Genomic DNA, 28,000 nt, shown 5'->3' with positions numbered 1-28,000 from the left:
GTGAGTACTTACTACGACTCTCCCCAGTATTATCCTGGTAATTAGACCAATTCGTATAGGCCTATACCTACCAAGGCAATAATGTGGTTCGGATTCCACTATAAACTGTATGTCCCTTAGTTGCCATTAGCTGTTTGGGCTATTAACAGCTATGTCTAAGGAATGTCGGTCTTCTTAGTCACTAACAAGACTACAAGATGGCTCCACTCATTCTACACTCATCTCCATTCATACTAGTGGTTGGAATCACCGAATGAAAATAACCGAATCAATCGGTTATTGATGCTGAATAGACTAATTCGGTTATTTTATCCTGGTTCGGTTAAATTAGTCTTACTGTGCGATTCGGTGATTTAGTTGATTTAGTTTGTCACATCATCAGGTAATGTAACTAAAATTTATTCGGCGATTCGTTCGACTAAAAATCAATGATTGACGCTGAAAGACTAAATGCCATTCAGTTTCCCCTAGGATAAAAATTATTTTTGGTTTGTGATAGTGAATACTTAATGACTAAAATTGATTCGGTGATTCATTCAACTAAAAATAACCGATTGACGCAAAAAATAACTGATTGATTATTCGGTCATGGAAACCATTCGGTTATCCCATAACTAATTCATACTTGGCTTAAAATACCTAGACCTACTTTGTATGGTTGCCAAGTAATAAGAAAGAAAGTAGGCCTATTAAAGATAGAAATGGAATGAGTGTAGGACGTAAACTTAAGTGCTGTCAAATATTCTAGAGCTGTTTGTATTTGGTGTAAGACTAGACTTGGATTATATCATTCATTGCTGATGACTTCAATGTTAGTTTTATAGATGATCCTGGAGCAAAGGCTGTAATTTAACCTGAACCCAAATTGGTCTCTTTTTTAAATATTGTCTTGAACCAATAAGTTAAGAGGACTAACTTTTCTGGACGACATTGCCATCGACATCACTGCAGATGAGAGAGAAAGAGAGACCAGAGTTGTGTACCCTGGAGGCAATTACCATACTGCTGTGATAATGTTCCTTGGTCTAACCATAACTTAAGTGAGGTGAGTCAATATTCTTTCTCCTTTGGGATAGATTCTAGGCTGTTTGTTAACTGAGTAATTCAAAGTTCAAATCGGTACTTTGGTAAGTATTATCCGGAAGCTACAGAAATACAGCGCTTTGTGGCGGTTAAGTTATGTTAGGTTGGGTTATCATGGAAAGAACATTTTTATGTCCTAGGCCTACTGTCCGTATTTGGGTGGGTTTATTCTTAACTGTACAATATCTTTTGTTTGAATTTTTTGCGTTTATAAATTTATTTTATGGACAGAATTTAACCTTCATTCGATTTTTTTCATTATCAGCAAGTTTGGTTGGTTAGGTTAGGTTATGACAGTAACTGCCGGATGCCTAATCCACGTCCGGTTACTGGACCCGTATCCTCTGCGTAGATTTTTACGTACTGAATCCAAAGACCACTATTTTTCACTGCAGATGAATATTACTGAAACGGAATAAATCACCGCTCAAAATGTTTAAATAGTCAAGGTAGAGTGGATGACATTAACAAGTGGAATGAACTGTGGGTGAAGTAACTTAAGCCTACAGCTGATTGTTTTCAACACCAAGCAATTGGAAGTGACAACTTTATTTAATAAATATGATTCTGTCTTCGCTCATAGGCCTATTGACGTCACATCAATTGGCCCCGTTTAATATTAATGGCTGATCATATTTATCGGCGTTCCAATGCTCTAAGTCATAGCCTCCTCTACGTATTTTATAGGCCTGCCTAATGCCTACAATTGACTAAATTCTTTACCCTAGGGGAGCGAGCAGAACTTCAGTACCGGGCTCAAATCCTGCCAGATGGCCAATGGATTTTATTTATTGTTTTTATTATTATTTTTTTGTGAACACCACAGCCCTAGACCTAAGCTGAAGTGTGAAATGTGAATTAAAATTCCGGACTAGTGCCTGTAGCGTCCTAGGACAAAAAAATGTGTGTATACAGTTATTACATTAGTTATAAACTAATAACTAGGCGGCCTGTGCGCAAAATTACACATTTTAACATGATAACAGTAATAATAAAAAGGTTGTTTAAGTCAGTCATTCACAGTTTTCAAAATGAAGCGCATGTGAATTATTTTTCCAACTGTCACCTGACAAAGTGGCCTTCCTTGTACTTATTATAGCACAGAAAGTTGCTAATTGCTGCATTTACTTACTTTTACCGCGCTCTTTTTTTGCAGCACTCCTGTATTCCAACCAAACAACACAAAACAGCGTGGTTTTATTAGACACGTAATACATACGTACACTTGAAAATAAGTTGGCTACCCATTCAAGATATTACGACTACAATCAACTGGTACAGCTTACCATTTCACCAATGTTTGGATTTAACCTAACCTATAAACGTGTTGAACAGAGTTTGAAAGACTAATTATTTATATGTTTTATAATAACTGTAAGAAAAATAAAATTTGTAACACAAGTGCAAACTGCCTTTGCTGCACTCGAGATACTTTCCACACTCGCCTATGGCTCGTGCGTTTAAGCATTTCTCTCATGTGTAGCAAAGTGCCACTTCGCCCACTAGTTACTATAGTTTTTGGTGGAACATGAGGATAATTTATAATCTGTATGCAAATTTATAGTTTTTTATAACAATTTAAAACTAGGCCCCTACTTAAAATTTATTTGGATTACATCTCGAAACATGTTGTTTGGAAATGACTTAATTAGGCTATAGCTTGCATTTTTGCAAATTAGGAAATAACAATGAATTAATATTTGAAGCAATTTATTTTGTCTAAACCAAATTATTGTTACAAATTCTAATATTTGTACTAACTTGACCCAGATTTGCTCAAACATTTTCCTATTAGCTGTGTACCTATTTGAATATCGCAAATATAGAAAGGAGTGTACACACTTGTATTATTTGTTAGACCAAAATTATTTGTATAACACTATTTTTTTGCAATATTTCTGTACAGAGCTGAAGCCTACCAGTAAAATGGGGGTGTTGTAATTAATGTCCTCCAACACTGGAGGATACAGGGGAGAGGTGTCAGAGGAAAAGGAGATGGAGGATGGGGCCAGTTTAAGACTAAGATTGAAGAAAACTAACTTATGGTAAGTTTTGCCATTTACTTAAATTTAATACTTATAAATCCAGGGCCGTGTCCATTGCCCCAAAGCCTATGTTGCATAACCCTCCTGAATTACTAGTATTTAACCAGCATTTTAACTGGAGAGGTGCCCAAAAATTTGCTTTGTTTTTTAGGAAATGTAGGCTATATTTTTTGACACCATACAGTAATAATAATTATTTTGAATATGTCATAGTGTTTACATTTGGTTAGTACTGAAACAGCAATAATTTTAAGACAAATGGAATAGCCCTGTCAACAGAAGCAGTTGAAACAAGTAGAAAAATGTACAATAGTTCAAACCATTTATTCAAAATTTATACAAAAGAAACCCAAACAGATCTCGTTATGTCAATAAATTCCAACGCCCTATGACAACACAAAATGACAAGTTTTAATTCACAATCACAGAATGTTCCAAATTTCAATAACTACGGAAATGAAAAAGCAATCATTGAAAACTTAGCAAAAACAAATGGGTCGTATTTTTAAACTATAAATTACAAATTAATTTTTTTTTGTAAGTTTACTCTATTTTCTGACAGTGAATTCATGTGCCATATATATTTGATCAGTATTGTGTTAACATTTTCACAAATTATTATATTAATTTAGCTGCTTTTAAATAAAGTTATACTATGGTATTGTTTAAGTATGAGGTAGGTTTCTAAGTACTATACTAAAGATTATTTATGAATTTTTTGTCAAAAGATTATACGAAATTCAATGATATTCATACGTATGGGATTTGAGTTTGAACTGATTACACATAACCAAATTATGTCAAACATGTTATTTGTTATATATTTTAGTTTAATTTAAATACATCTTGTTGACAAATTGGCTAACTATTCTTCGTTTAAACCAATAGAGTAAATGATCAAACACAAAAGCGGTTGAAAAACTACCCAACTTCAAAAGCTACTAGGGCTATCGCTACGCGTTCCAGGTAATATCTTGGGTTTCAAGGGTCGTTTCAAATATGGGTTCGCAAAACGGACAGTTGACGTATGACATCTTAAAGTTGTTCGCAAAACGGACAGATTTTACCCTGTTCGCAAATGCACACAGTGTCCGCCGTTAGGGTAATACGGCCCTGATTTGGAGGCCTATGTTGGTGTGGGACCTGGTGCGAATTGCGTCCCCCCCCCCCCTAGGTACGCCACTGAGCACATTAAATAATGATAGAAGTTTGCATAAAAAGACTTCTTGTTCAGAATACAGTTTTCAATATTAATTTTTGTTCTGTTATATTCCAGGCCTGATGACAGGGTGGATGGCGATGGAGGCATGGAGGTTGGGGGAGAGAAGGCTGAAGAAGTGGAGACAAATCAGTTTAGATTCATTATAATGATTAGTTTAATATTTATTTTGAATACCAGTATACTTTTATTTACATTTTTTTTCTCATTTAGATGATTTAATTAAGAAAATTTTATTATTTTTATAAAGATGTTTTCTTAAATTTTTAATATTTGTTTGTACTTCTGCCTGGTAAAAAACAAAACTGTTTATTATGTTTGTTAAAATGATTACTTCCACTAATGGACCTTGTCTTGGGTGAAAAGAGATATCTTGATATTTAACTAGCAGGGTGCCTGTTCTATCTATGGGCGGGGATCGTATAAGTCAGTTGAAACCTTCTTATATTTCGATATTTGGTAAATTAATCATTTCCAACTTTATATAGTATAGATCGCTATTTCTGTATTGATGTACTGAAATGAATAAAATTATATGAAATTAAATGTTGTTTTTTATATATTCTGATGAAACACTATTGATAAGGCATAACAATATTCTAAAGTTTATAACAGCTGATGTTTGTGTTTTTATTAATGACTAGTGTACCTGTTGCTCAAATTCGAGCAATTGCGAAGCATTACAGGCGACTCAAAGATGATAGAAATACAGTACTCACGATCTACATAACAGTTAGATATAATCAAAATATTTTGTAAATGTCTTATCTTTTTTCAAAAAAGCTGATCTTGTTTTTTTAGTGTAAGAAAAAAACTTTTTTTCTATTTCTTCTACTTGGTTGTGATCTATGACTTTTTCTATGTTTACTTTGTTTGCAAATCGGTTATTTCAATGATTGCTCCAGAAATGTAGCACAGTGTTAATACAGTTTTATTTTTAGCCTATCTCAAATTTTCCAGGATTTCTCGCTCTTTTCCATTGTAATAATTACACCAACCCAAGTTTCGTCTACAGATGCAATATGCCAAAGAATATCACCTATGTACAATCTCCAAGTAGTGGTAAAAAAGGCAGAAACCAACCCATACAATAGATATAAGTTAACTCCATAAGAAATAATTGTAAAAGTTACTGTGATATTAGGATTTTCCACTGATTTGGTAATAGAACATTATATTGCAAAACATGACACGATGCAGAAGAAAATAAACTTTAAAATCAGAAAAATCCATTGCAAATACTGTACTTCATTTTGACAAATTCAGTAAATCACAATTTAAATATTAACAGCTGTTGTATTAAAAAGTAGTGTAGAATTCCATACTAAAAACCCTGTAACAACATACATATGATAATTGGTGTAGTGAGTCGGTGGCTCAGTCGGTAGCGTCGCGGACTTCGGGCCCAAGGCAGCGATGTCGTGGGTTCGGATCCTGGTCACTGCCGATAACATTTTATCAGTACAGTTCACCTTTGTACTGTACCGGCTCACTCCTTGCTTTGCTGTTAACGATCCACGCACGGGCGCTTAGTCTATGTGGACGGGCAAATGCAAGGTTTAAAGAGGCCGCCAACCTCTTTAAAAAAAAAAAAAAAAAAAAAAAAAAAAAAAAAAAAAAAAAAAAATTATGCATATGGTCGTAATATAAACAAATCTGAAGAGACAACTTTATAGGCTTCTGGGGCAGAGCCCCAAGGGAATTTACCTATTTCCTCTTTTGATAGCTCATCTACAAACCAAGACCTTTCTTTAGAGACCCCTACCAAGTTTCTACGCCCAGCCGTTCTCTCAAATTAGCTGTGACAAAACCCCAGTTTTCCTCCATAAGAATAACATGGGATAGGAATTTAAAGTCCACGGGGGCAGAGCCCCAAGGGAATTCACCATGTTTCTCTTTTGATGGCTCATCTACAGACCAAGACCTTTCTTTAGACACCTCTACCGAGTTTCTACGCCCAGCCGTTCTCTCAAAATAGCTGTGACAAAGAAAAACAGTTTCAAATTAATATATAGATTTATTGTATTGTGACTTTTGAGTGGTTGAAGGATTTGTGGTGATTTGGTTTTGAGGAGATTGATGTTCCTAATTTTTTAAAGTCTATCTATATCTATATCTATTACTTATTTAATACGCAAGCAGGTTTTTTGTGACAATTACTCCTCCGAAACTACTGAACCGATTTACATGTTCTTGGTGTCATTGGAAAGAGCGTATCGTGAAGTTGTGCAGGAAACTTTCTTTTTAGGGAAATAATTAGAGGGTGAGGCCCTGGGGCCCTTTAAAGTTTCGTATTCTTCCATAAGATTGACATGGGAAACAAATACATTTATGAAACACCAGCTTTTGTCAGAAATTAAAAGCGAGAAGGAGGACATATGTTAATTGTAAACAGTCAAAAAGTTTGCTAATTTAACAGTTAGTTTTCTACAAAACATTTACTTACTTGGTTGAAATGAAATAGTTACTATTTGAATTTGGGTTGGCGTAAATATTACAATGTAAAAAAACGAGAGCAATTGCTCGATTTCGAGCAACAGGGACACTAGTACTTATTTAATACGCAAGCAGATCTTTTGTGACAATTACTCCTAAGAAACTACTGAACCGATTGTCATGTTTTTGGTGTCATTGGAAAGAGCGTAGCGTGAAGTTGTGCAGGAAATTTTTTTTAGGGAAATAATGAGAGAGTGAGGCCCTGGAGCCCTTTAAAGTTTCTTATTTCTCCATAAGATTAACATGGGAAACAAAAATTGTTATGAAACTCCAGCTGTTGTCGGAAATCAAAAGTGAGAAGAAGAGCATAGGTTAATTTAATTGTTAAGAGTCAATAAGTTTGCTAATAAAACAGTTTGCTACAAATATTTGCTGACTTGGTTGAAGTTCGTTTTCAAATAACGCCTGTAATACTTAGCAATTGCTCGAATTCGAGCAACACAGGGACACTAGTACTTATTTAATACGCAAGCAGGTTTTTTGTGACAATAGTTTTGTATTTCTCCATAAGATTAACATGGGAAACAAATATTGTTATGAAACTCCAGCCGTTGTCAAAAATTAAAAGTGAGAAGAAGAACATATGATAATTGTAAACAGTCAATTAAGTTTGCTAGTTTAACAGTTTGCTACAAACATTTACTGACTTGGTTGAAATGAAATATTTACAATTTGAATTTAATAATACAACATACTTATTTTATCTTAGCATAGCTTTCAGCTCATATTTACTTTATTTGATACATTAGTGTTTTGCCACAACACTGATTAAATTAAACCAAGGAAAATACCGGTATCATAAAACTGCAGTTCACAGTGTTCTTTTGTTTCTAAAATCTATGAAATATCTTTTACTATGTTTACTTAATGGTAAGTGTGAAAATGTAAAGGCAATTGATAATGGAACTGATTTAAAGAACTGGTTTGTATATTAAGTTGGTTTTTGATATTTTTAGAGTAGAATCAGAGATGCAATGAAACATATACTGTATTTGCTATTACATTTTTTAGTCCTTGATGCTTTGATAATCATATTAATTTGTCTGCTGTCTTTAACACTAAATTATTTGTTTAACATTGTTTATAGTACCTATAGATATAGTTTCTTTAATATTTCAAAAGACTGTATTGATAAGGCACAGCAATATTTCTAAAGTTTATAACAGCTTACTTAGTTTTGCTAATGATTTATTGTGAGAGAAGAAACTGAAGATGGAAGGATTTGTGATTTAATATAAAGAAGAGTTAAATTAAAAAAAAAAACGTTAATTTAAATCTAATAATTAGTTTTTTTGCAACTTCAAAGTTGAAATTGAAAATGTCAATAATAAATTAAAAGATATATGTAACTAAGGGAGATGAAGGTAAATAATGTATGTCAAAGTTTTATTCGAGGATTTGGTCAGTTTTCCGCATATCAGCCAACACAAGATTTAAAATTAATCAAAACCAAAATGGTGGTATCCACTACTTACCAGATTTAAAAGTCATAACTTAAATGTTTCTATTAAGGCCATAAACGTTGAATTTTGTTTCTAAAAGCGTTGGGGGATGTGTAACTATTATATGTAACAGATGTAAAGATTAAAATGTTTCTGTTCTGTATCCTCTTCCCGTTGCAAAGCACGGGTACAACAGCTAGTAAAGGGTGTCCCAGTAAGAACGCCGGATTTTAGGAGCGTCTTATTCTTATCTGTATTTCAATAGGAATTTCCAAATTATTAGTGATTTAATCAGTATTAGGTCCCATTTGTAGTCATGAATCGTTACACGACGGATCAACACGTGATCATAGTTAAAGTGCACTACAAGTACGGGGAATGTTTCGCTGAAACGGTGCGGAAGCTGCGCGCAATTTTCGGCTGAGACAATGCGCAAAAGTCATCTGTCCGAAGATTGATTTCTAAGTTCGAAGAATTTGGCTCAGTTTTGGAAATTAAAAGCCCAGTGCGCAGTCGGGCAGGTCGCTCCCTTGAAAATATTTGATGCTGTACATGATAGTGTAGAGGACAACGCAAGAACATCAATTCGTCGGCGTAGTCAGCAGTTAGGCCTAGCTCGGAGCACAGTACAAAGAATTTTTGTATAATACATGTTCCCTTACAAAATTCAACTCACACAAGAGATCAAAGCCAAGAGATCCCATAAAACGGCTTGAATTTGTAAGATAGGTGGTTGGAAATCAAGCTGAAAATGACATGTTTTCAAAAACTTTGCTGTTCAGCAATGAAGCACACATTCATTGTGCGATTAACACCGAGTGACTAGTTTCTTTGAGGATATTTAAAGTCGCTTGTTTGCGCCAATAATCCTTAAAAAATCCAAGACATGAAGGAGGAAATTATTTGTGCCATTAATAGAATTCAACAGCAAGTTGGTGAAAAAGTTATGGAAAACGTTGTCAAACGATGTCGGGCTTGTCAGCAGGCAGCAGGTGGGCACTTAAGAGACATGATAATACATTACTAATCGGAGATACTATGCTTTAAGATTCCTGTTTCATATTGTAATTTTAGCGAGAAAATATATGGTTTATTAAAATTTTAAATCCGGCGTTCTTGTTGGGACACCCTTTAGTCTATAGAATAATATGGAATAGTAATATATAAATTTTATAAATATTACTCATGAGCTACTTTACAAAAGAAGATTCTCCACACTTCCAGTTTGTTTAGAAGAATCCTTATAAATAAATCAGCTGATTGAATTACTTAAAATGTGAAGAATATTTGTTGGAGACCGCTCGGGGAAAATCATTAGTTTACTCTAAAAGCTTTCTTAGTATTGCAGATATGAATCCATTCCCGACACTCTGCACTGCTAGCCTCTACTACTTTCTTCATCACTTCCTACGTCGCTGACCTCTTTCCTTCCCTTCCCATAGCATTTAAGGATTGCAGATACCTGAATCTAATCGTCATAAACAGTTCCCACACTCCGGACTGCTCGCCTCTACTACTTTCTTCATCACTTCCTACGTCGCTGACCTCTTTCCTTCCCTTCCCATAGCATTTAAGGATTGCAGATACCTGAATCTAATCGTCATAAACAGTTCCCACACTCCGGACTGCTCGCCTTTACTATTTCCTTCACCACTTCCTAGTCGCTGACCTGTTTCCCTCCCTTTCCATAGCATTTAATGATTGCAGATACCGCAATCTAATCGTCATAAACAGATCTCACACTCCACACTGCTACCCTTGACTACAATGTATCGAGTAATCTTCAGTATAATCTTTGCTTAATTATAGTAACAACTGATGTTTTTCCTTTTGTACTGTATTTTCATTTTGTAATTGCTAGTACTGTGAATAGACTACTTACAAGTCTTTTGTTTACTTTTTCTTGTTATCTAATTCAGCCAAGATGGTTACTAAGCAACCCATAAGACTAATGTTAAAAAATGTGACTTTCAGTTTCATTTTTCTACGTAGTTAGATTTTTGTTGGCAGTTCTAACTGCAGTAAACTCGTTTTCAGGCCAGTAATAAACTATTTACAACATTTGAAGAAAATCGTCGGAGCCGTTTTTGAGATCTTGGTGCAAGCATACATGCATACATACATACAAGCAAACATTGTTCATATTAGAGTACTAGCTGTACCCGCGGGCTTTGCCCCGCTTAACTTCATAAGTATTCGCATGGCTCAATCACGTCCTGGTTGAAGTTCGTTCGCTACGCTCACTCACCTTCAGGTTGGAAATCGTTCGCTGCGCTCACTTGTTTTCAGGTTAGCTCGTTTGCTACGCTTACTCGCCTCCAGGTTGATGTTCGTTCGCTACGCTCACTCACCTTTTGGTTGCAAATTAGCTGTTGTCATACATTTTAAAAAGTCATCCCTTTTATTGTTTATAATACAGTACTTTTATAAAGGTTTTTATGTTTTAATATTTAACATTGGAGAATTTAAACGTTGTTAAGTGCACAGGTGTGCTGCGATTGAGGTTTAATACATTTGGACTTATTCAAAAGTAAAATAGTTTTCTGTGCTGCAATCTGTAGAAACACTGTGGCACTATTTAAAATCATGACTAATGCTAATACAGAATGTTGTAGTTATTCAAACGTACAAAACAGTTGGTGAAAGTAAACATCTGCTTTTAAATTATATTTATTTGTAAACATTCTAGATAAAAAAGTCTGACATTGGCCCACTTAAAACCCTCTGGGGCAGAGCCCTTTTGACGGATCTGCACCAAACTTCACTCGAACCATCCTTGAAAGATGCTTAATAATGCCTGAAAGTTTCATTACAATCAGTCGAGCGGTTTCGGAGTCCATAACGTATATACACATATATATACATACATAGTTCCTCTTTTATAGATATAGATAGGATAGGATATTGGTAAGAAATCTTGTACCATTCTCTTATTTTAGTTTTTATTTTAGCTGTAGTTGTACTGACGTTTTCCAGTAATATAACTGCATTTTCAAAATGCCATTTTGTGGAAATAAAAGTTCTTGATTCTTGATTGCGGTTATAGACGAATCTAAACAGTCAATCAGTTTTGCTGGAAGAACATAAAATTTCTGGAGTTTAAAGGAGAAATATTGAAAACAGGAGGAGGAGACAATTAATAGGAAATTTTACTTGTATTAGATGAGTAGAGGAGATGCCTGGTCTCACAGTAAATCCAGGTACACAATCATACTTCGGGAGATGAATCATTTTTGCCAGATATATTAAGCAACTTAAAAAAAACCATGAAGAATATACACATCATGTTGTCACAGTGGTAACAATCTGTCACCAAGGTAATCTTTAGTAAACCTACCTAAAGTCAGATCAAATAAATACGCGCAAGAAATGTTTACTGGTAACAGCTTTAATTCGGGAAAGAAAACACAAAAAAATAATGCCGGGTCCAAAAAATGCTAAAATATTTTTACAAGAAGCGCTTATTATTTCAAAGCACTATTAAATATCGTGAGTCAAAGGTAATAGAGTAGGCCTAAACAAACAAACAATAAATCTTCATAAATAAAATTAGCGTTTAGTCTGTACATTGCTCAGAATTATATATTTTTGATTATTTTTACATTTTATACATTAGAGAAGCTTAAACAACTCAAACAAGCCTTATCTCAATTGCTGTCTATCTCTCCAGCACTATACAATGCCCGAGCGGAAATACCATTGATATCATAAAGCTCACCCAACGATGTGAGCGTGAGCCTCCCAACGGCGTACTGTACTTTTCTGTACTATTCAGTATATTATGTATATTCAGTACTGTACTATTCAAATTGTCTAGGTCTAGTAAGGACCGTTTCCCGACTGTACACAGGATATGAGCATGTATTGTCATTGACTAGTCAATTGTATTGTATATACAGGGTGGAACGAAGTTAGTGTTAAAAAATTTTATGTGTTAAACTACTAAGTATTGGTGACAAAATGGCACCAATTTAAGTTTCCATACCCTCACAGGTAGGGAATAACGGACAATTTAAGATTTTTTCAAAATATTTGTATTTGCTTACATAAAATGGCCATAAGTGCACTAAACATTGTTTTTATTCCGAATTCATTGTCATTTTTAGAATCCTCGTTAAATTTCCAATATTAATGTTACAAATTCATTGAGATGAAACATCTGCATAAGCCCTTATTTGGCAGTGGAAGTTTGAATTTGTGATTTTTTAGAAAAAAGTAATAACTTTTTCCAAAATGTTTCCATACTACACTAAACTCTAGAGAGTGTCAAATATTACTATAAACTTCTGCAGTTAATAACCTTTAAAATGATGTATAAACATCTACTGTTCGTTTGATTTGTCGCTCTCAAATTTAAGAATTTCTCTTGAAAAACAAGGAACGGCTAATGTTTAATTTCCTGTAAAAAAAACATGTATTGGCTTCAAAGATATGGCAGCAGCTGCTTTAAAAATCATGTTTAAATGGTTATTATTGCAATTTTCTGAATCCTTGTAAAATTCCTAATATATTGAGGAATTGTTAGGATTAACACTTTATGAACCTGAAGTCTACCTCGATGCCTATGTTTTGTGACGTATCTTTATTTAGGGGTTTTTTCTTATTTATTGGCATAGCTTGAATATCGTTTACGGTGTTAGTTCTATGGTACATTCAACCAATGTGCGAGATTGACTTAATACACAACTTAAATGATAACAATGATAACGAAGAGTCATTGTGTCATGGTGTGGCTTGTTGGCATGCCAGGTCGCCAGACCTTAAGTCCACTAGACTTGTTTTGCGTGGCTATGTGGAGTGGTCTCTTCATTTTTAGTGGAAGATAATAAGGAAATTTACAACTGGATAATGAATGCAGATCTGCTAGTCAGAGGAACGTTGTATTTTAATGTTACTGTTGGTGCCACTTGCAAAAAAACTTGGCTGTATATCAGGGAAAATAAAGGAGATTTTGAAAAAAAAAAACTCAAGTAGTTGGCATCAAATAGAAGGCAACTATTAAAACGTTAAGGAAGTAAGGAACCGTTATTTAAGTTTCGAATATTGTGTGTTTTAGAATTAACTTTTATATTTTGTGTAAATAAGTTAAACTACGTATTTCTGAGGTTTTAACAATTATTTTAGTAAAGAAATATATCACTTGGCTGAGTTATTTCCATTAGCATGTGTCTAAGAACTACAATCAATTAATTGCTATACTTTACTTAGGCTAATTTTGGGTTTTCAGTGAACATATTGACAACATTGTAAAGTGTAGTATCTACATAATTTTAGAGGTTACTCCATTGGAAGTATTTGTTCATGCTTAGAACAAAATCTTAAGTTAAATGTACCATGTGTAACTTTAAGCAATATTCAATGTATTCAAAATATAAAATTTAAACTAGTTTAACGCGATTTCACAAAACACACGTTTTTATGGATGTTAATCCCAATAGATCTTTAATATTCTTATAATAAACCTCACAAGGATTCTAAAAATTACAATAAACCCTATTCAAATATAATTGCTATTCCAGCTATTGCCATATTATTTAAGCAAATACATGTGTTATTTTAAAGGGAGGCGATTTTGGCCATTCCGTGTTTTTAAAAGAGAAACTCTTACATTTGAGAACGACAAATCAAACGAACAGTAGATGTTTATACATCATTTTAAAGGTTATTAACTGCAGAAGTTTTTAGTAATATTTGACACTCTCTAGAGTCCAGTGTAGTGTAGAAAAACTTTGGAAAAAGTTATTACTTTTTTCTAAAAAATCACAAATTCAAACTTCCACTGCCAAATAAGGGCTTATGCAGATGTTTCATCTCAATGAATTTGTAACATTAATATTGGAAATTTAACGAGGATTCTAAAAATGACAATGAATTCGGAATAAAAACAATGTTTAGTGCACTTATGGCCATTTTATGTAAGCAAATACAAATATTTTGAAAAAATCTTAAATTGTCCGTTATTCCCTACCTGAGGGTAAGGAAACTTAAATTGGTGCCATTTTGTCACCAATACTTAGTAGTTTAACACATAAAAATTTTTAACACTAACTTCGTTCCACTCTGTATAGTTGTTCCTTTATCTTTTCCTTAAAATACTCACATATGGTGGCGTCCAAATAATAACTCTACTTCAGTAAAGAACAAATTTAATATTACACCCTACAATATGAAATATTTTGTCCAACTGAAAAGAAGAGTGATATAATTTCGAAGCCCCTTAATAATTGTACATTTAAAATACAGCAATACAATTATTATTATCAATTATCAATTACAACATATAATTAAAGCTCCATATAAAGAATTGTGTCAGTAAAAAGGTCAGGATGGGTTTATTCGCCAAATCAATAAAACACACAGTTAACGTAATCTGTATTGCTTTCATTTAACAATATATAGTAAGTGTACTATTCCTCCTGTAGTTGCCCGATTGCACCTATGGTCAGGGATTAGTACCTACGATTGCACCGACAGCCCTTTTTTGGGGTACCCGTTAATACTAATGTTTGCATACTTTTAATCTTTAAGTACGGTATTTAAATTATCTAACGCGGTAAAACTTTGTTTATTTGTTAAATAACAAACATTGTCAAGGTTGATTATACATTGCATGAAAAATACATAGAACCTAAATTGCTTCTCGCCAAATACACACCAAGCTTAAACACATGTCTGGAAATTCTGCGTCAGCGAACTATAGCCATAGATGAACTAATATTAAAATTAGTACCTATCCTTATTAAAATTGAAGGCCTTTTGGTTGAATAAGGCCTTCATCAGGGAATTTTGGGTAAGTCACAGACTCCACATACAGGCGTACGTAAACAGAGAGCTTCTTTCTAATTTTTCTTCTGGCCCAAGAACTGTAAGTTGAATGGCCTTTGTGAAAAACGCGTAATATATGAATATAATTTGAGTAAAACTTAAGTGTTAAATAGTCGATGGTGTTACGTTAATTCAACTTTACAACTATCCTACCATATAATGTAGCCTATACCATATACGAGAGAGGTCGTCCAGTGGCCAAAAACTCGACCAAAATAATCTATAAGGTACAGAGTTCTATATTTCCACCCGCACTGTACATAAAACATGCGATTGGAATTTCTTCCATTTGTTTTGATTTTCTGTTTATATTTCGTTGTTATTTCGTCACCAGCACGGTACACCATATTATGGCCCATATGCAATTTTTTACTTTATTTAATTTACAATCTGTTCAAGTTGAACAATAAGCAAATGATATAAATAATCTTACTAAATATTATAAACTAGCTGTTTGCCCGTTCTACGTACGGGAATCTTTGAAACCTAATATTCAGAACAGGAGTTGGTTTGCATATTTAGTGTGCATTTTTCCAGATATGCTGGCAAAACTATTACTGTTTAGGAATACCTATAAACCTTCGCAAATACAATATCTGACAGTTTCAAAGCCAAAACCATCATACATTCACACAAACAATAGTTATTTTATAGTTATTTTTGTAAATGTTAGTTCGGCTTCGCAATTAAATGTCACCCGATCGTGTTAGTCCATATCTAATGACAAAAGGAATTGCTTTATAGATCTATGAGGCATAGCCCTAAGCACAGAAAACGTACTACTATAACCCAGAATGCCAACCGCGTGGTAAAAACTTTTGACACTGGTTAAAAGTAGTTAAAATACTAAATCAAAATCAAAAAAATCAAATCAAATCTGCTTTATTTCCAAAAAATTTTTACAATATATACATATACAAAATACGAACAATAGTCCCGCATAGGCCGTAAAAGACCTGTGCGCGGGACGAGCTCTATTACAAATTAGAAATATTCGTAAAAATTAAAACTAAATTAATCAAAATACTATTTACAACTAAGCTATGAGACAGCTACAGGAACAGTTAATGCTAAATAAAAGGTAGTCGAGTGAATGGAGTTGCAGTTACTGATATATGTACGCTAAATATTGTTTGGTGTACTTGTGTATAATTATTGTTAGGTATTGTATACTGAACCGATAAGTGTCTCAGACTGATCGAGCCCAATCTCCGACAGCCAACTGCTTACCGAACGTTTATAAACTGGAAGAGATACTACTGTACCTCAACCTCACTACTGCACACTTTACTTTACTTTTTTAAAAGAGGTGTTGGCGGCCTCTTTTAACCTTGCATTGCATTTGCTCGTCCACATAGACTAACCGCCCGTGCTTGGAACGTTTACAGCAAAGCAAGGTGGTACAGTACAAAGGTGGACTGTACTGATAAATTTTAGTGGCAGTGACCAGGATCTGAACCCGAACCTACGACATCGCTGCCTTGGGCCCGAAGTCCGCGACGCTACCGATGACTGAGCCACCGACTCACTTTATTCGGGTTGAAATTTTCTTGTCTTTTCCACGAAACACTGAGAAATAAGGACATTAATGCGTTACCAATAGACACACACACAAATACAAAATTGAATTAGGGGATTTGCTACGCTTTAACCAAAGCAAATTACAAACAAAATAATTATTTGAAAGTTTTGATAGTGTCATACAATTTTATGATAATCGTCTTTAGGCCTAATCAAACTGTAAAATTGGTGTGTAAATCCGTTGGCAAATATATAAATAAGTAAATAAATACACAGTCCACAAAACATTGATACGTTATCAACGCCAAGCTTTAAAAATTCATGATGGTTTGCTAAAACAAATCTTTCACTAATGTTTTATCATTTTCATAGCATAAACTAACATTTTGGGGTCCAGACAGAAAATGCAAAAATTATACAGTAAGACATCAATTACATTTAATAAGAAATAAAGGTGCAGCACTAGTTTTAACCATAGTTTAGTTTATAACCATAGTTGTAAATAGTGATGTGTTTGTACGTAAAAATGATTCTTAATGCTACCACCGGTTCTAAGGAAAAGTAGCAGTACAAAAACCAACGTTTACATTTAAGAAAAGAACTATAGGCTAGTACTTACAACCAATTCAAACTGTCCTTCTAATCAAACTGTATTATAGGTGTTAATCCGTTGGCAAATAAATAAATACACAGGCCACAAAACATGTAACATGTAACGTTAACAATGTAAAGCTTTAACTCACTATGGTTTGCTCACACTGTTCACTTAATGTGGTGCAGTACCAAAGTTATTAATATCAATTTTTTTTTAGTTTTCGAAAATCAAAGTTATTTCCCATTAATAGCATTATTTGTAAGCAACTTTTAATGTTAACATATTAATGACAGTTTGAAGAAACCACCTTTATCCAAACAAAGGTTTCTTATTTAAAAGATTATGTAATCTCTAAACGATAATCGGTACATATATCTAGCAAATATTCGGAGGAAATGTGACAAAAAACGCACAAATTTGGGGTTTTGGACGTTTGTAGTTTTACTTCTTAAGTAGGAAAAGTACCGATATCGTTGTCGAAATGTAAGTACCGTAAGTAGAAACCAAAGTGACACATTGGAAAAGCGAGTTTAGCTACATCTGTAAGTTAAACCTCTGTTACGACCACAGCGAAATCAGAATTAAAGATCTTCCAAGATCGCAGCAGCATCCACGATCACCCACTGCAGTTGTGATTTTTTTACTTTGCACTTTACACAACTGTCCTTGAAGCACCGTCAATGAGTGGAAACCTTTTTTGTAAGCTTTGGTACGATGATTATAATGACGGTTGGACGATGACGGTAATGGATTGGCTAAGGCTAAATAATGATTTTAAATTCAATTCAGCGAGACTACGCCCCTGATTTCAACTTTCCTCCCGCAGCATGGCTACACTGCTAGGTAAATGCAGTGATGTAGTCAGTATGTTGGAACGAAATTTCCCGTTCGAGCCCGGCTTCCAATGCGATGACAAAACGCTAACTGTTTTGATTATAGGAAGTCCGGCTCAAATTATGGGGAAGATTAACTAACTATACTTGTAAAGATAGAAGTTTAAAAAAAAACTATACACATTTAGTGGTCAGTGAAGCTGAAGCACATTCTAACGTTAATTATCAATTATCGATGATCAATTATTTAAGACGAGGAAGTCACTGTGCGTATTTTAATTCAACCCCAATTATGAGTGTAGGAAGTGGCGCGATCTCGTAGTCTTGTCAATGACTTAAGTCGGACAGGATATCGAGCTACCGCTCTTCTTGTGAGTTAAAATTAGTTTGAATAATATCGCAATGCAAATCCCCTGCGTAGACATTTATCTGAGAACTTATTGTGTTAAGTTCTAAAAATTATTTAAAGTTGTCGTTAAAAAATCTGTAAAGATGTATTCGGACTACGGTGTATACAAAGCAGGTTACATGTAGCTCCGGCCCAGTCGAAGGTCAAGGACGAGCTCGTAGCCACGCCAGCGAGCAGCAGCTGATTGCAGGACACTGATAACGAGTCATCGATGTAGACAACGATACCGTCACTTTGATTCAGATTGTTATAGGTTCTGAAAGTATTATAACCATGCATAAGATCACCCTGATGATTCAACCATGCTTCCGTTAGAATAATACAATTAAATCTACATTTAATACCTTGTAATAAAACTAGAAATTCGTCAATGTTTTTACCATTTCTTATGTTTTGGTGTAATATTTTAAAATCATATATAGCATTACAGTTGTTTGGTTTAAATTATAAGAGTTGAAACAATCAACGTTAGTAATTACATTGCAATGTATGAAGGGGGTGGTTGCTTCGTCCATAAAAGCTAATTTATTTACTAAATTTAATGGGTTATTGCCGTCCGACTAGCTTAAATTGTGTATTTAGTGTTAAAACATCAGCGTTAAGAGGAATTTAAACAATCTGTGTTTAGAGCGACATATAAGAGAGTGTGCCATGAGACATTAATCATCAATTATAACATAGTAAAAAATGAGAATCGAAAAAGTATTCTATGAGCTAGATTATTAGCTAAAATTTAAAAATTCATTGTGCGTTGTTTATTGTATAACTTAGCTTAGGCACTAAACAAACTTTGGTAAACGCAATCACATGATTATCTATATATAAAGCCAAAAGTACCCATGAACTTTTGAGAAAACTACAAGTCACACCCCCATAAACCATATACTTAAAATGTTCGTCATGACGAGAAACCTTTCGCAAAATTATCCATTATTTTCATAAATTGCCCTATAAGGTCGTAATTGCTTTCCAAAGGGAACCTTCCATTTACCTAATGTTAAAAATACCTCAGCTGTTATTATTTGTTTTCCTACAGTCACCCGACAAAGTTGGCTTCCTTGTACTGTTTATAGTACAGAAAGCTGCTAATTGCTGCATATTTATACTTTGCCGTACGGTTTATACTTTGTCGCACGATTTATACTTTGCCGCACATCAGGATTCCAACGAAACAACACAAAACAGCGTGGTTCTATTATACACGTAATCCGTGTAAGCTTGGAAAATAGGTTGGCAACACTTAAAGATAATAATACTATGAGCAGCTGATTGACTATTATAACTACGATTTAACCTGTCATTTCGTGTTTATAGTTTCGGTATTTCTTAACTTTCTGGACTTTTCTTTTAAACGTTTTTAAAACATTCCTACGATCTTAATAAACAAGAAAATAGGTACCTTTAAAGCATTTTTTTAGCTGCGGAAACCACTTCAAATTACAAAAACATACGGAACTATATTCTCAAAACGCGGAGCACATTTCTTGCCGAGGAAAAATAGCGGAGTGATACGGACCGCGGGTACTACTTTCTCTAGGGCACCAGCTGAACCTAAAAACGTGTTGTATAGTGTTTGAAAGACTAATTATTTATATGCTTTATAGTGACTGTAGGAAAAATATAATGTGTAACACGAGTGAAAAAGGCCTTTGCTGCACTCGAGATCATTCCGCACTCGCCTGTGGCTCGTGCGTAAACATTGCTCTCGTGTGCAGCAAAGTGCCACTTTCACCACTAGTTACACAAATAACTATTGTATTACCATTACTAACTGTATTCTGTTTTGTTTATTTCATCTTAACTTAAACCAATCAATAGTTTTATTAATACTAATGTAGTAAAACGGGGTGGAGCCCGTGGGTAACAGCTAGTTACAATAAGTGTAAAAAGTTAATAGGTAAACGGTTCAAATAAGACATTACGGCAATAACAGCCTGTTTATGAATATGTACAAATGTTTCATACAACAGTTGATCTTTAGATTTTTAAATAAAATAATCGAAATAGATTAACATTTTTAATTAATTTACATTTCCTAACAGGAACTCATATAGCCTATTCTAAGTCATTTGACAAACACCTTTTATTTTTCGTTAAACCGTATATCATTCAATTAGTCACTTAAACGAGATTATTGAAGTCATAATAGCTGTAAATTATTAAATTAGGAAGTTTTCCAGTTACTCTCAGTTACCAATGACAAAGGGACAGGATGAATGGTCCAAGATGAACTGACACAATTAAAAGTAGTTGATCAATTTGTAATTAATCCTACTACATCGTTGAGCAAATGCAATGTGTTTTATTAGACAACTAGTTATAATTTTACCATAGAAGATTATGTTTTTCTACTGCAATTTTTACGGTAAGAGATAGAATGAAAACTCAAATACGTAAAATGTTTGTTTAAAAAGGACATTTCACATTATATTTGGCCCAACAGACGTCGTCCTGTCCTAATGTGGTTTTATGTCAAATGCTCGTTCATTTTTAAGATGAGCTCGTTCGTTGCGCTCACTTGCCTTCAGTTACATTTTTTATCAGAATTTATTCTACAATCTGTTCAAACAAATATGAGAACAAAAAGTAAAACATTTATCAAAACAATGTCAGGAAGCAAGCACCTGTTCATCAACAAGTCTTGCCAAAAATTGGATCAATCATAAATATTTACAGAAATCTGAAGCTTAGGTCCAGCACATGCACAACACTTTTTAATCTGGTAATGCACTGACTATTGTCCAGCAGATTAACAGCAAGACTGTTCGGATGATATTCTAATTTTTCTTGATACTTTTGCTAAGGTCTGTAATTTCTTCTTTCACTGATTTCACCGAACCAAGGTGCGCCAATTCTTCTCAGCGTCTTAGCCTGAAATCGTTCAAGAATTTCGATGTTGGATTTGCTCGAGGTCCCCCAAAGTTGAATTCCGTATGTCCAAATTGGTTTGATCATAATTTTATACAGTAAAATTTTCTTAGCCAATGATAATTTTGAATTCGTACCTAGTAGCCAATTGAGTTTACAAATTTTTAATTCCATTTGCTGTCTCTTTGCACCAGATATGAGATTTCCAATTTAATTTTTTGTCAAGAGTTAGACCTAAATATTTTACACTGTCTGCCTCCGGGCTACATATTATTAATGGTTACTGGAGGATTGTACTCTGTTCTCAGAGTAAAAACAATATGTTTGGACTTGTTTTCGTTGACTTTTATCCTCCACTTTATAAGCCAATATTGGAGCTCAGTCAAGGCATTTACATTTGACAACAAATATTCGTAAAAAACAAATTGAATAGAAACCTATTTGATAGCTCTCATTTTGTTATGCATAGATTTGTTTTTAAAAATTAGGTTATCATTACAACAGCTGTTTCCTTAATTTAATTTAATCAAGAAATGACAAACATGGCATAGTAAACAATACCCCCGCCGCAGCAAACCTGCAGACTAAGCGAATTTCCATTTGCCTGATTGGATTTACACTAAAATGTCTCCTTAAAAATATTACATTTATTCCCTATTTAAATAGCATTAGTTTAACGAGTACTTAGGTTTGCTGCAACAGGGAGGGTGGTAAAAAAGTGTTTTTTTGTACAATGTTAATAGTTTAGTATGAAATGAATGCATTTTCCAAATTTGATCAAAATATGCTCATAAACAAGCAAACTACAACAGTTTACAATTTTCTCCATAAGAATAACATGGGAATTTTAAATTTACAATTTTTTGAATTTTCTCCGTAGCCATTAGGCGCATAATAACGCTTCAATATACTAAATTATTTGTTTTTTTAAGCTCTACAAAATGGTTTGGAAAGAAGTTGCTAAATTTTATGTTTTTAGGGTAAAAATGGGAAAAACAAATTTTTACCCCATAAAACCCCCCATAAACCCCTCTTTCCATAGTCCGATCATGCTGGTTCGCGAACTCGTTTGAATAAATGTAGGTTTACACATTTGTACCAAATTTCATAAAAATCGGATGATTTTTGCTCGAGTTATCGCGCTAACGGACACATATATAAATATATATATATATATATATATGAATTTGAACGGATGGTGTTTTTGGCCTCTAGGGACCTCAAAACGAAAAAGTAAATTGGTCCCGGGTCCAGGTCTTACCATGAGTACTACGGTAATAGCTTATTCCCTATATGGGAAATTCGCTAAAATAAAACATTCTTCCATAAGATTAACATGTAAACTGCAAAGGGCCTTAGGACGCTACCCTTAAGGGTTTTTGAAACGGAAACAGGCTATTATGTTATTCTTAGTACCTAAGGAATATCCCTGTAAATTTTCATGCCAATTGATTCAGTAGTTTTCTAGTTATAAACGCTGTAACTAACACAACTTTCTTTTATATATTTCTAGTTGGCCCGACAGACGTCGTCTTGTCCTAATGTGGTTTTATGTCAAATGTTCGTTCATTTTCAAGATGAGCATGTTCGCATGGCTCAATCACGTCTTGGTTGAAGTTCGTTCGCTACGCTCACTCACCTTTTGGTTGCAAATTAGCTGTTGTAATAAATTGAACAAAAATAATAGTGCTGCACCCTGTTGGTAAACCTATTAATTTCTTAATGCTATTGAACATCATAGAATTAAATTCTTTAGTTGAACCAGCTGTTAAGAATCTTTAATTCCATTTAAATATGAGTTCCCATAAGGTTAACATGGGAAACTCCAAAGCCACTGGGGCGGAGCCCTTTTGACGGATCTGCACCAAACTTCACACAAACCATCCTTGAATAATGCTTAATAATAACTGAAAGTTTATTCATTACAATCTGTCGATCGGTTTCGGAGTCCATAAAGGACAAACAAACATACATTGGATTTTATATATATAGAAGATTTGTTATATGCCTAGCTTGCTATTTAACAGTTTTGAGTTTTCAGCTTTCTTTTATTCTTCAAATTCGAGATTTTTTTATAGTTAGAAAATAACATGGAACCCATGTTCCATGTCCGATGCCCTTACTACAATTTATCTTAAAGAGTAGCTCATGAATAAGCTTGGAAAGAAATTTGGCGCTGTTCCGTTCAGTAGTTAGGGTATTACGGTAGTTAACTTCAAAGTCCTTTTGTAAAACGTTTTGATCCACCCTGTAAATACGGTTAAAGATAATTAAATTTTTTTGCACAAAAATGATCGGGGTGATTAGACCTTTAAATTGATGTATCACACAACCCATGTTTACCTTTGAAAATTTCTCAAAAAGCACCCCTACCCCCCAAATTGGGCCCTTTTGGGGCATTTTTCAAAATTAAAAATTATTTTATTGGATTTTGCATGTCCAAATTAGGGGGGATGAGAACAAACAAGTGTTAAAGCCTTACCTTTGCTCACAACAGATATGGAAAGTTTTCAAATGAACACCCTGTATATTTCAAATAAATTTATGATTGAAAACACTTTTGATGGATACCATATTCATCCTCAAGCTAAGTTTGGCCTAGGTAGCAAGTTTTAACTAGGTACCTTCTTACACAAAAAAAAAACAGTATAATGAATCATAATACAAGTGTGACAAATGTCAAATTATTGTAAAGCCTTCAAACGGCAGAACACATATTATACACACAAGATAGTTGATATAGCATTGACAAATTTGAAGGAGACTGCAAACTGCAAGCGCCGTGAATAGAAGTCGTTCGGAGTTAAAAAAAAAAAAAAGAACGATTCTCATTATACTCAACCGATCTGTTCAGCAAGAGCTGTTCACCTTCAATTTGAATCTCCCGCTCTTTGTCGATCTGTTTTGCTTGTCGACATTTTGCGTGTCGATAAAGTGGGAAAATGTACACAACCGTCCCACATAACAGACATCCCACATAACCGACATCCCACTTTACAGACATCCCATATCACCGACACTGTCGACATTTTGAGTTGTCGACATTGTGGGACTATTTCAGTGTCGATCTTTTGGGATGTCGATAAACTGGGACCCCACGTGTTCATACACGTCAACCAGCCACCTCTTTAGTGTGGTGGCGGGTTGACGTGGTGGCTGGTTGACGTCTACGTGCGAGGTGGCGGGTTGACGTGGTGGCACGTTGTCGCTTACATGCGAGGTGGCGGGTTGACTAGAGTTAACATGAGGCGTACACGACAACCCGCCATCTTTGTTGGCAAAAGCCGCTGTTGTCTGTGTATTATAAAATGCATCACTTTTTGCAGTTTACCAGGACTTGTGATATCTAGTTTACTGTTAAGTTAACGAGACTGGGACGGGTGGCGTCGTCCTGTAATCCAGCTACTTGGAGGTCACGGATTGTGGATATTTATAGGCATGCACTGTGGATGGGATACTCCCTGGTGTGGATTAACGTCCGCACTAGTGAGTACTACGACTATCCGCAGTACTATCCTGATAGTTAGACCAATTCGTATATACCAAGGAAAAAATGTGGTTCGGATTCCACTATAAACTGTAGGTCCCTTAGTTGCCATTAGCTGTTTGGGCTATTAATTAACAGCTGTGTCTAAGGAATGTCGGCCTTAGTCACTAACAAGACTACAAGATCGCGCCACTCATCTTACACTCATCTCCATTCATACTTGGCTTAAAATACCTTCATTGTATGGTCGCCATTTCATAAGAAAGTATAAAGTATAAGTATAAAGAGACGTTAGTTATTGTGAATTAATTAATTTTCGAATCGTTTTCCTAAAAAGATCTGCCATAGAAACAAAGTACACGCGCATCCACGCAAGACAATTTTTCCTTTTAATCAACGGTTATTGTTTAAAAAAAAAATTGTAAGATAAACTCGCTACAAATGAACAACTTAGGATCATTCTAGAATTAAAATAACAATATTTTTTATGTTTTCGCATATTTTTATTGAAGACAAAAACATGAAACTTTAATAATTTTGAAAAATAAGTTATTAGTTTCTTAGGATTTTTTGTAGGTGTATACCTGGTATAATACCCATATTTATTTTCTTTTTCAGCATTATGACAATGAATTACAAAATAAGTTACCTAACAACTTCGTCAATTAATTGTAATTCACGTGTGTATGGCCTAAACAAAAATTATGAAAATATTGTTCGGTTATAATTTCTCTTAAAACCGTATTGTGGTGAAAATAATAATACATTCAACCAAAAACATAAAACAAAATATACATCGTTGATACAGAGTACAACAGACTAAAATGTACTTTGTGTGGACTAGCGCGCACCTGTTTTTCTATTAAGAAGAATTTGAGAAAGGATACAGAACTAGACTCGACCTAACCGGTAACGTACTTTCGACCTCTTGAGTCAAGGGTATTGCCCAGAAAAGTTCATACCAGACAGATATATTCCAAAAATCTCATTAGGAGATATCTTAAACCAAGATTTCTATTGAATTTATCATGCTTTGCTTAAAATTCTATTTCATGATTCAGGAAATACCGTACCGCCCGTTACTTTGGTATTATTCGGAGGCCACTTGTTTTCTAGAGGGATTTTTTTACCTAAGACAAAAACACATGATTAGAAAGAACATTCTTTAATTAACTTACTGTCCAAAAATGAAATGATTGCAATTGCAATTAGTGGTTTTTGAGTTCTGCCTCCCAGAAGGCAAGATTGAGTTGAATGCGTCACCGTCCCTAGCTGCCACACGAACTCCGCCGAGTAGATACTGAGTAAATACTGCGCGCTGTAGCGGTTATGTTAGGTAGGGTTTCCTCATTTCATTATGAATCTAACAATACAACATGAGTGACGATACCTGAGATACAGGTGGTGACAGGTGATGCGCGCGCTCCGGCTATTGGTCAACGACCTGACCTTGGCCTACTTGGAGGGGATTTGGCGATGGTATGACTCATCTGGTATCATTCCATCCATAACGAAACTAAGAAAGTTCTACAAACATATTTATGATGACCCAACCTAACATAACCGCCGCAGCACGCTGTATAAGGGTGGCCTCCGGATAATATCAAAGTAGCATTAATACCATACTTTTACTCTTGGCACAATGGGTTCGGGGCATTCCACTAATGTACTGTTGAAAATTGTATGAAATAATTGATTCATATTTAAAAGTATAACTAAACTAAATCTGTGTACAACTTGTAAACAAATCAAATATAAACAATAACAATAATCACATAATAATGACATCTCTATCCATCTATCATCTACTAAATCTATCTATACTATTATAAAGAAGAGGTGGTGTGTGTGTGTTTGTATGAGATAAACTGTAAGCTACTGAACCGATTGGACTCAAATTGGACAAAAATCAAGCTACCGCTCCGAGGATTAGAACGACCCCCCACCTTCGATATTGAACTAGTATCTGCTCCACGGTCTTTCAAAATTCTGAGGTGAGGGATTTTTAACTTATTTAATACGCAAGCAGGGTTTTCTGTGACATTTACTCCTCCGAAACTACTAAACCGATTGGCATGTTTTTGGTGTCATTTGGAAAGAGCGTAACGTGAAGTTGTGCAGGAAACTTTCTTTTTAGGGAAATAATTAGGGTGAGGCCCTGGGGCCCTTTACAGGTTCATATTTCTTCATAAGATTCATGGGAAACAGACATTGTTATGTAACTCCAGCTGTTGTCAGAAATTAAAAATGAGAAGAAGAACATATGTTAATTGTAAACATTATGTAATTTACACAACTATGTGGTAGGTTTATTTATGCAATTGATTATTGAAATTAAGAAAAATTCTATAACCATAAGTTATAAAAATTATGTTATTGATATATTTTAATGTAAACAGTAGGGTAATTACAATGTAGGGCATACATTTTTGTAAAAAATTGATTGCTATTTGTTTAAAAATTCAATCTACTTAACAAGTGTTTGGATTAGGCAGTATGGACTTTTGGTACATCTTCCCGTTGCGAATCACGGGCACAGCAGCTAGTTCCGTTTATTCACTAATTGTAAATAAATTATAACGTAAAGATATAATTGACAGTTGGTAGGAAGACGACTACACTAAACAGGTCACCAATTGTTTTCAGATAACGTATTATCTCGTCACATTATGGTATTTGGTAAGTGACGTTTTAGTACAATTTTAAAGAAACGTGTCCAATATCATTCAAAACAGTGATTTGGATTGTTTTGTCTAAAAAATCTTTCAAAAAGTATAATCCGACGACTAAATAAAATAAATTAATACAAGAAATAGAATAGTTTTATCAACAGCAGAATATTAGTTTGGTTATCTTTTGTGATTACTACGTGAAATGAAAACAGTATTTAGGTTGGAAATTTAAGGACCTGAGTGACCCGACACCTCAATAACTGGAATGGCCTGTTGATGTGAAAGAAAAATCTAAGAAATTTCATATTAAGTCCATTCGTAGAAACGTGCGAGGGGATTAACTGGACACCCCTGTATTCTATTCCCTAATATTTCCTAGTACTGACTGTTATGGGTTTTTTTATATTAAACAATCGGCCAAATACTTTGCACCAGGTGTCCACGTCTACATTTTACAACATGCATTTCGTTCACCTTTCCCAGTAATAATTCGTGGTTCGTTCCT

General features: G+C 34.4%; 1 long non-coding RNA gene across 1 annotated transcript; it reads left to right on the top strand.

Moving 5' to 3' along the window:
* The first annotated feature begins 6 nt into the window (after positions 1 to 6).
* LOC128981893 (uncharacterized) lies at positions 7 to 4,893 on the top strand. The gene is made up of 3 exons (XR_008489519.1): positions 7 to 1,045; positions 2,990 to 3,128; positions 4,405 to 4,893. It is a non-coding gene; the product is annotated as an uncharacterized LOC128981893 (long non-coding RNA).
* Positions 4,894 to 28,000: the final 23,107 nt, after the last annotated feature.

The sequence above is a fragment of the Macrosteles quadrilineatus genome, unplaced genomic scaffold (assembly GCF_028750875.1).
Source record: "Macrosteles quadrilineatus isolate MER2022 unplaced genomic scaffold, UCM_ALF_1.0 Scaffold_55__1_contigs__length_795759, whole genome shotgun sequence".
Taxonomy (NCBI): Eukaryota; Metazoa; Arthropoda; class Insecta; order Hemiptera; family Cicadellidae; genus Macrosteles; species Macrosteles quadrilineatus.
Note: the sequence above shows the minus strand (reverse complement) of the source record. Positions and strands in the feature narration are given on the sequence as shown.